The following is a 10,264-nucleotide window of genomic DNA, read 5'->3' as shown; positions in this document are numbered from 1 at the left end:
TGGACTGGACTTTCACACTATTATGTTAGATCCACTATGGACTGGACTGTCACTATTATGCTAGATCCACTATGGACTGGAATCTCACTATTATGTTAGATCCACTATGGACTGGACTCTCACACTATTATGTTAGATCCACTATGGACAGGACTCTCACTATTATGTTAGATCCACTATGGACTGGACTCTCACTATTATGTTAGATCCACGATGGACTAGACTCTCACTATTATGTTAGATCCACTATGGACTGGACTCTCACTATTATGTTAGATCCACTATGGACTGGACTCTCACTATTATGTTAGATCCGCTATGGACTGGACTTTCACAATATTATGCAAGACCCACTCGACGTCCATTGCATCCAGTCTCCCCTAGAGGGGGGGGGGGGGTCACCCACATCTGCAGTCCTCTCCAAGGTTTCTCATAGTCATTCACATTGACATCCCACTGGGTTGTGAGTTCATCCTTGCCCTCATGTGGGCTCTGAACCGAGGATGCTGTTGTGGCTTGTGCAGCCCTTTGAGACACTTGTGATTTAGGGCTATATAAATAAACATTGATTGATTTACTAATACAGAACACTCCAGACTGTGCTGTGAACATTTTGTCTCTGGTAAGTGGACACAGCGAGTAGCGTTAGCTTCGTTTCCAACCTTTTCTGACTAATTATAATAGATGGATTGATTGAAGAATGTATTAGAAGTTAGCATAGGATCAGGTAGAGTTTCATTACGGTACAGATTGACTGGTGCAAGGTCAACCTAATGGAGTTACCCCAAGAAAGCATTATAAGCATGTCGTTTTTATTTATTTTTTTAAGTTTCCTCCGTGTCAAGAGTAACGTTTATGTTTTTTTAGCAGGCAAAATCAGCCACTACTTTAAAAAGCCATCTTCAAGGAGGAAAGTCAAAGTCCAGGTGAAACAGAGCAGAGAAATGAACATAACAGGCAGTTAAAATGTAATAGTTCAAGGAATGTGGAAATTTGTGTCCACAGAGCGCTTAAAGGCTGCTTCAAAATCATCTATGAATGTCTCAAGCAAAAGTGGCCCCACCTATCAGCCCATTATTCTCTTATGCAAGCGCTTAGGCCACAGGTCTCAAACTCAAGGCCCGGGGGCCAGATCTGGCGTCATTTTATCTGGAAATGATAAGTGTCAACAAAGTACTTCATATTTTCTCACTAAATGTAATGGATTCTTTTCATTTTGACAGAAAAAAAATATATGTACTGCTTGAAATTGCATGCCTTTTAAACTTTAATAGTATCCATGATTGCAACAAATATTACAGTACATTATCATACTTACGTTACATACGTTTCCAGTGAGGGTTGGACTCCGCCAAGGCTGCCCTTTGTCACCGATTCTGTTCATAACTTTTATGGACAGAATTTCTAGGCGCAGTCAAGGCGTTGAGGGGATCCGGTTTGGTGGCTGCGGGATTAGGTCTCTGCTTTTTGCAGATGATGTGGTCCTGATGGCTTCATCTGGCCAGGATCTTCAGCTCTCACTGGATCGGTTCGCAGCTGAGTGTGAAGCGACTGGGATGAGAATCAGCACCTCCAAGTCCGAGTCCATGGTTCTCGCCCGGAAAAGGGTGGAGTGCAATCTCCGGGTTGGGGAGGAGATCTTGCCCCAAGTGGAGGAGTTCAAGTACCTCGGAGTCTTGTTCACGAGTGAGGGAAGGGTGGTTCGTGAGATCGACAGGCGGATCGGTGCGGCGTCTTCAGTAATGCGGGCGCTGTATCGGTCCGTTGTGGTGAAGAAGGAGCTGAGCCGCAAGGCAAAGCTCTCAATTTACCGGTCGATCTACGTTCCCATCCTCACCTATGGTCATGAGCTTTGGGTTATGACCGAAAGGACAAGATCACGGGTACAAGCGGCCCAAATGAGTTTCCTCCGCCGGGTGGCGGGGCTCTCCCTTAGAGATAGGGTGAGAAGCTCTGTCATCCGGGAGGAGCTCAAAGTAAAGCCACTGCTCCTCCACATCGAGAGGAGCCAGATGAGGTGGTTCGGGCATCTGGTCAGGATGCCACCCGAACGCCTCCCTAGGGAGGTGTTTAGGGCACGTCCGACCGGTAGGAGGCCACGGGGAAGACCCAGGACACGTCGGGAAGACTATGTCTCCCGGCTGGCCTGGGAACGCCTCGGGATCCCCCGGGAAGAGCTAGACGAAGTGGCTGGGGAGAGGGAAGTCTGGGCTTCCCTGCTTAGGCTGCTGCCCCCGCGACCCGACCTCGGATAAGCGGAAGAAGATGGATGGATGGATGGATTATCATACTTTCCAAACATTTTTTTCTTTCCTAGTTCTTTTTATTGATTTTCACATTCACTTTAAAGGCCTACTGAAAGCCACTACTAGCGACCACGCAGTCTGATAGTTTATATATTAATGAAGAAATCTCAACATTGCAACACATGCCAATACGGCCGGGTTAACTTATAAAGTGCAATTTTAAATTTCCCGCTAAACTTCCGGTTGAAAAGGTCTAGATATGATGACGTATGCGCGTGACGTCAATCGTTGAACCGGAAGTATTCGGACACATTGAATCCAATACAAAAAGCTCTGTTTTCATCTCAAAATTCCACAGTATTCTGGACATCTGTGTTGGTGAATCTTTTGCAATTTGTTTATTGAACAATGAAGACTGCAAAGAAGAAAGCTGTAGGTGGGATCGGTGTATTAGCGGCGGACTACAGCAACACAACCAGGAGGACTTTGAGATGGATAGCAGACGCGCTAGCCGCCGACCTCACCTTGACTTCCTCCGTCTCCGGGCCGCTGACCGCATCTATGATCGTCGCTCCGTCGATCGCTGGAACGCAGGTGAGCACGGGTGTTGATGAGCAGATGAGGGCTGGCGTAGGTGGATAGCTAATGTTTTTAGCATAGCTCTGTGAGGTCCCGTTGCTAAGTTAGCTTCAATGGCGTCGTTAGCAACAGCATTGTTAAGCTTCGCCAGGCTGGAAAGCATTAACCGTGTAGTTACAGGTCCACGGTTTAATAGTATTGTTGATCTTCTGTCTATCCTTCCAGTCAGGGGTTTATTTATTTTGTTTCTATCTGCATTTAAGCCTGATGTGCTATCACGTAAGCTCCGTAGCTAAAGAGCTTCGCCGATGCATTGTCGTGGAGATAAAAGTCACTGTGAATGTCCATTTCGCATTCTCCACTCTCATTTTCAAGAGGATATAGTATCCGAGGTGGTTTAAAATACAAATCAGTGATCCACAATAGAAAAAGGAGAAAGTGTGGAATCCAATGAACCCTTGTACCTAAGTTACGGTCAGAGCGAAAAAAGATACGTCCTGCACTGCAGTCTAGTCCTTCACTCTCACGTTCCTCATCCACAATTCTTTCATCCTCGCTCAAATTAATGGGGTAATCGTCGCTTTCTCGGTCCGAATCGCTCTTGCTGCATTGTAAACAATGGGGAAATGTGAGGAGCCTTTCAACCTGTGACGTCACGCTACTTCCGGTACAGGCAAGGCTTTTTTTTATCAGCGACCAAAAGTTGCGAACTTTATCGTCGATGTTCTCTACTAAATCCTTTCAGCAAAAATATGGCAATACCGCGACATGATCAAGTATGACACATAGAATGGATCTGCTATCCCCGTTTAAATAAAAAAAAGAATTTCAGGAGGCCACATTCCAAACCCTCTTCATCCCCCACCCCTGCTGTCACTCAAAACAAAAAACAAAACAAAAGTAAGAGTACAAAAGTACCCAGAGTAAAAAATAAATAAAAAAGTTCAATACAGTCATATTCAGGTACGTGTCTAAGGCTATTCCTGCACTTGTGTAGAGGATTGGTAAAAAAAACAAAAAATCAAAAAAGGTCTCCACACTTTAAAAAAACTTGTTTTCAGAGACCCGTAATGTATACCTTATTTTCTCCAGCTTCAGGTTTGATAGCACATCCCTTATCCAGTGGGAGACTGTCACGGTGTGGTTGCAGCTTACTGCGAGGTTTGTTCTCCCGGGATGCAAACGGACAATTCCGGACAAGGCTTGCAGGTAGGAACATATTTATTAATCTTCTCAAAAACTCAAAAGTACTACAAAAAAACAGAAAACAAGGCGAAGGCACAACGCACTGATCGCACTTGGAGCTAAACTAACACTTAGCATAAACTATGACAAGGAAAACTTACTCGCTGTGGCATGAACAAACAAAAACGTACATATACAAGGCATGAAGCGAACACTTGGCATAAACTTGGAATCAGACATGAACCGAACAGTGACGCCAGGCCGACTGACTGGCAAAAGCGGGCTTAAATAGTGTCTCTTGATTAGAACCAGGTGAGCGTCCCGAACACCAGCGGCAGGTGAAAATCATGAGAGTGCACAAAAAACAGGAACTAACAGAACATAACGAAAACATGATCCGGACCACGGATCATGACAGAGACTGAGGGTTGGATAGCCTCCTTCCACTTCAACAGTATCAGGAGGAGGGTGGTGAAGGCAATTATTTTGTGACCCCCTACAGGTAAGCTCCATCCCTTCAGGAATAATTCCAAATATAGACATTAAAGGGTTTGGATCAATTTGAACTGTTAAGACTGTGGAGAGTGCGTCAAAGATGGACTTCCAGAAACCCTTTAGCTTCGGACAAAGCCAAAACATGTGTATCAATGTTGCGTTATCTAGTTTACATCTATCTCATAATGGGTTAATTTGGGGAAATATTTGAGCTAATTTTGCTTTTGAGAAGTGCACCCGGTGTATCACTTTAAATTGGACCAGTGAGTGTCGTGCGCACATTCAAGACGAGTGAACCCTTTTCACAATTTTTGCCCAGGTTCCGTCATCTATTGATGTTTGGAGGTCTTGTTCCCATGCTGTTCTAATTCTTAGCATGGAAGTGCATTCTAATCCTGAGAGTACATTAAGTATATGTGAGATTGCCCTCTTCTTTGTTGGATTGAAAGACATCATTTAATCTGTGGTTGATTTAGAGCAGACCTGGGCATTCTACGGCCCGCGGGCCACATCCGGCCCTTTGTGCATCCCCGGAATCTGTCTGATGAAGCGCGCGCAAGGGAGGTTGATGCGATGATGGTAAAACTGCAAACCCAACAAGGACTTTTGGCCAAATTTCACACCCCCAGAGATGCAGCCATCAGGACAAGTTGCGTCATTTCTCACAAAATCGCCAGAAAAAGTAAGGCGTTTTCTGACGGAGAGTTTATTAAGGAGTGCTTTTTGGACTCTGTTGCGCTGATATGCCCGGAGAAGAGGGGCGCATTTGAGAACGTGTCACTCTCCCGACGCACTGTAACGAGGCGGGTTGAGACCATCGCTGGAAACTTGGAGCTTCAGCTGAAGAACAGAACGGCCGACTTTGACTGTTTTTCGCTGGCTTTGGATGAGAGCTGCGATGTACGTGACACCGCCCAGCTGCTCATCTTCTTACGTGGGATAACCGCAGACTTTCAAATCACGGAGGAGCTGGCAGCCATGCAGTCAATTAAAGAGACAACCACAGGTAATGATTTGTTCACATAGGTAAATGCGTGTTTGGACCTGTTAGGACTGAAATGGGACAAGCTGGCAGGTGTGACAACAGATGGTTGTCCAAATCTGACGGGGAAAAATTTTGGACTTTTAAAGAGGATGCAGGATAAAGTGACAGAAATTGACATTTTTGCATTGTATTATACATCAGGAAGTGTTGTGTAAGACAGAGTTAAAAATAAAACCATCAAAAGCAATCTGCTTTTGTATAAAGTTAAGTTAGGTTAAATGAAATTATTATCATTATTAGTAATTATCTTACGGTATATCAAAAAGAATAAGTAATACATACGGAAATTTGGAAGGGCCATACCTCCATCATGTTTTGCTCTTTGCAAAAACTCCTTGCGCAGGCGTGGCTGTTTGCCATTCCAAATATAAAATGAGATTATTGAGTCAAATTTTTGGAAAAATGTGCCAGGGATAAATACAGGTAAGCAATGAAACAAATACAAATATTTTGGAAGCACAGTCATCTTAATTGCATTGACTCTGCCTATGAGTGAAATGAACAAGGGAGTCCAATTAGCCAGATCATGCTTGGTTTGTGTTCCAAACATTTTTTGCCTTAATAAAAATAAATACTTAAATATCTGCTTGACTTATGATTTTACAACAAACTACCCAACAAATTAACAAAACTGACAATACATGTTACGGTGTTCTTTAAAGTAAAGTTAAAGTACCACTGATAGTCACACACACACTAAGTGTGGTGAAATTACCCTCTGCATTTGACCCATCCCCTTGTTCCACAACTGGGAGGGGAGGGGGAGCAGTGAGCAGCAGCGGTGGCCGCACTCGGGAATCATTTTGGTGATTTAACCCCCAATTCCGACCCTTGATACTGAGTGCCAAGCAGGGAGGTAATGGCTCCCATTATTTTCTTAGTCTTTGGTATGACTCGGCCGGGGTTTGAACTCACAACATACTGAACTCAGGGCGGACACTCTAACCACAAGGCCACTGAGACAACTTTTTTACAACATATTACTGTAAATTGGAAAATAACTACAATTTTTTTTGCGTTAAAAACTCTGGCGCATGGTCAGGACTGTACCACCTTGTTAGAATAATGATGTGTAAAGTTATCACACAACTTTAGTATGCTTAACGTCCGTTGCTATAGTTATTAGCTATTACGCTCAAGTTAGATTGCCAGCCGTCTCTATCAGTGTTTGTGTCCAGATTCGGCCTGCTGACTGCCAAGGCCGAACACTACCGTGACGCAGACAGCGCAGAGACAAGGCGATATCACCAGCGTCAACACATTTGCATTTTTGTATAATCATATATTGTGTCTAACTGGAGTTGTCCAGATTACCCCCTTCCCTCAGCGACAGCTTAAATGATGTAACAGGGAACTTCAAAAATAAATAGAGGAAGCACGCAGGCTGGACTTTTAGAACGTAGTTTGGATCTGTAACTAGAATACAGCCCAAAACACGTGTCTCCTCATGAGCTAAATTGAACTCTTGTCTCTGCATGATTCCTTGCTTCTTGTCTGATTAATAGACGTCATCAGCAGGCCCGGCCCTAACCAATCTGGCGCCCTAGGCAAGATTTTAGGTGGCGCCCCCCCCACATCGGCAGTGAAGTGTATATACTCACAAGAAACCGAATAGCTTTGTCTTTGACCTTTTTTTTTACTTAAAGAAAGCAAATTAACAATCAGAATGGTTGACAAGATTAAAAAAAATATGGATAAATAAATTAATACAAAAAATAAGAAATGAATATATGAAATACAATATTTTTTACATACATAAACACAATAAAACGTGTCAACAAGTTGCATAAAATACATTAAAAATACAATATAAATAAGGCACTGCACAAAACAACATATCAAACCAGTATGACTTTAACAACTATATTACAAAAAAAGGGGATCCTACAGAGTTCTCTATTTGTTTTTTTAATATTGCATTAACTACAATGACTTACAAATTACTGTACACCAGGGAGTACTGTAATTACCTAACGTTACATTATTATTTTCCATAACAATTTAGCCCCCTCCACAATATTAACCCGACGTTAAAACAGAACTAGCTATTTATTGATTAGCAATTGCCGAATCATGTAACATTAGCTTAATGCTAAAAAGCCAGGTTACTATCACATTCTGTAACAAATAATTTCATGTAGGCTAACGTTACCTACCTGCTACCTCTGTCTTTTTCTCGTTTCTCCTCTTCTTTTCTCTTTTTTCTTCCCCGGGCACCTGACAGTTTTGGCCGTTTTGACATCTTGTGTTGATTTTTTTATGTGGTGACGTCCAAAAAGAGTCATGATACGGGAAGGGAGGGGGCGCACCGTGCCGGTGGAGGGGGGCGTAATGTTGTAACAAATAATATTTCTATTAAATAGGCTTTACTTTGCATTTTAATTAACGTGGGATTATTTTATGTATGTAGAAATAATAGTACCAACTTTTTTCTTTTTTTTTCCCCTCCAAGATTTGTGGCACTGGCGTGGCGCCCCCTGATGGACGGCGCCCTTAGCATTTGCCTATACGGCCTATGCCACGGGCCGGCCCTGGTCATCAGTGTTTGAACCTGACACACCTCTGCCTCAATTTGAGCCAAGAAAAACCCTGGGTACCGTATTGGTCGCAGTGTGAACAGTAAGCATCTCTACGTAGGACAGAGCTGCAGCCCGATCGCCTCCTTTCTCACAGATATTTCTGCGCAACAGCCGGATTGCACTAACATTTCAAGCGTGATAAATAAAGATGCAAAACAGCTCTCACGGAACAGGTTTAGTTTTAGTTTTAGGTGCTAAATATCCATATTTGCATTTATCTTTGCTTGTGCTATCTCGTGTTTTAATACATGCAAACCTTTAGTGGATCTTGACCCTACGGTGCAGTCACCCTCAGTCTTGTACCATGGCCAAGCCCTTATTAACTTCCCATTAGGGATGATTGACTGCAGCTGATAGTGGCTTTGGCAGCACTCACACTGGATCCAGCAAGACTCGGAACAATGCCAAAGCCTCAGGGAGCTCAGTTAGGAAAGTCTTCTGGAACAATTTATAAAGACAATCAGTTCACTCCGTTTTTTGAACGAGTCACCAACTTGCAAAAGTTTGGTGGATAGACACATATGGTCACCCCAGATTGGTCCCAAACACACATAGAACTGGTTCTGGAACAGATAAACCATTAACTTCAACTTCTCAAAGCCCCAACTAGAGTTGCACGTTATACCGGTACTAATTAAGTACCAGGATTAGGGTTGTCCCGATACCAATATTTTGGTACCAAAATGTATTTTGACGTACTAAACCGTCACATGTGTGATGTCTATAAGAGTGTTTTCATGCATATTTGTACGTGCTATCATAATGTAATGAAGCTGGCGTCGTTAGCATTAGCTAATATCCTAACACGTGAAAGAGTGTCTGTGTTGATGTTATTAGCTTACAATGGCATTCTTTTTGTATTGTTTCAGTTCCACAAATTCCTCAGTAAATTCACCAAAACGTCACCGTGAAGTTATTGAGTCTGTTTAGCTGATTGGAGAGCTAGCATCCGCAGCTAGCGGGTCCATGACGATGACTTCTGTTTTGTTTGATCAGCCGTTTTACTGCCGTGTTACAGACAGTTTGGAAACAATTAAAAGGTATTTAAATAAACACTAACAACATATTTCTGTGTAGATAACTCATTTCAAAATGTATATATCGGTGGCCTATAGTCCGGTGCGACTGATATATGAAAAAAACATTCTGAAATGTGGTGGGTGTGGCTTATATACCAATGCGCTATATTATATGGGCCAGTTCGGCCCGCGAATAAATGATCTATGGCCCCCGGGATGATATTTGATTAGTATTAGAACCGGCCCGCAGGCCACAGCCGCCTGCTGCTGTTTTGCACGCACCAATACTCCATCAGTGTTGGCGCTAGGAATTTTCAAAAGGGACCCCATCGAGTCATAAAAATGGGGTCCCACAGTAAATTTTTGGGGTCCCCCTTTTTTGGAAGCATTTTGAAAACAAATGATAAATGTATGCATTATCCTGTTGTATCTCACATTCTATATTGTGTTTTGGAAAAAGGTTGTCATAAACGTTACTTAATTCATTAAAAACAAATAATACAAAAGAAAACAATTTTGTATGCATATAAACTAGCTGAATTCCAATTGGATTAAAAACTCTAACCTAAAAACAACAGCACTGGAAGGAGCTTAATATGACATGAAGAGAATATGAATACTTTTAGATATTTAGGGAAAGTAAATAAAAAATAACTTTTATCTTTAATTATGATCATGATTTCTGATTATGTTAGGCCAGCAGAGAAGGCCTTGCTGGCCCTGATGGCACACCACTGCATACACAGAATGTCGTAACATGAAGACGCGAGGCAACCCGCACATATCACAACAAGGAGGGCACAGAAGAGCTCCATTTCAAAAAGAGAGGTAAAACAAAAGTAGCAAACAGAAGGGAAAAATGTATAAATAAATAACCTGACAACAGCAGAAATGCACACAGCCATGTTTGTTTACTGCTTCTTCTTCTTCTTCAGTACATGCAGTGAGCAAACTCATCCAAAAGATGGCGCCATAGCACAATGTCAACGTAAATCATTCCGATGCATGAAAATGCACGTCAAAATCAGAATTATGATCAGATTAAATAAATTTTGCCAATCAATTATTTATTTTTTTATTCAGTTATAAACATTCATTCACTTTCTTCTTTCCTTC

The sequence above is a fragment of the Entelurus aequoreus genome, linkage group LG13 (genome assembly GCF_033978785.1).
Source record: "Entelurus aequoreus isolate RoL-2023_Sb linkage group LG13, RoL_Eaeq_v1.1, whole genome shotgun sequence".
Classification (NCBI taxonomy): Eukaryota; Metazoa; Chordata; class Actinopteri; order Syngnathiformes; family Syngnathidae; genus Entelurus; species Entelurus aequoreus.
The sequence above is the reverse complement of the archived record's forward strand: the minus strand, read 5'-3'. Positions refer to the sequence as shown.